We start from the raw sequence: 658 nt of genomic DNA on the forward strand, positions 1-658 counted from the left end.
AATCATGATGATATGAATCATGATAGCCCGGTCTATAGTAACTTCAGACCGGTTGCTAGTGGGAATGATTGAGCGTTGGATAAACTCTAACCATCCCCTAGCCACAGGCTTGAGGTCATGCCTTCTCAATTGAACCGGCTTCCCTCTTGAATCTCTCTTCCCTTGGGCGCCCTCTTCACATATGACTGTGAGGACTTGGTCCAACCTTTGATCAAAGTTGACCCTTCTAGTGTAGGGATGTTCATCTCCTTCCATCATAGGCAAGTTGAACGCCACCCTCACACTCTCCGGACTAAATGCAAGTTGAATGCCAACCTTACATTTTCCGGACTAAAATCCAAGTTTTTCCCCCGAACCATAGTAAGCCAATTCTTTGGATCCGGGTTCACACTTTGATCATGGTTCTTGGTGATCCATGCATTGGCATAAAACTCTTGAACCATTAAGATTTCGACTTGTTGAATGGGGTTGGTAAAAACTTCCCAACCTCTTCTTTGGATCTCATGTCGGATCTCCGGATATTCACTCATTTTGAGTTTGAAAGGGACCTCGGGGATCACCTTCTTCATGGCCACAACTTCATAGAAGTGGTCTTGATGCACCCTTGAGATGAATCTCTCCATCTCCCATGACTCGGAGGTGGAAGCTTTTGCCTTCC

Source organism: Arachis duranensis, chromosome 7, assembly GCF_000817695.3.
Source record: "Arachis duranensis cultivar V14167 chromosome 7, aradu.V14167.gnm2.J7QH, whole genome shotgun sequence".
Taxonomy (NCBI): Eukaryota; Viridiplantae; Streptophyta; class Magnoliopsida; order Fabales; family Fabaceae; genus Arachis; species Arachis duranensis.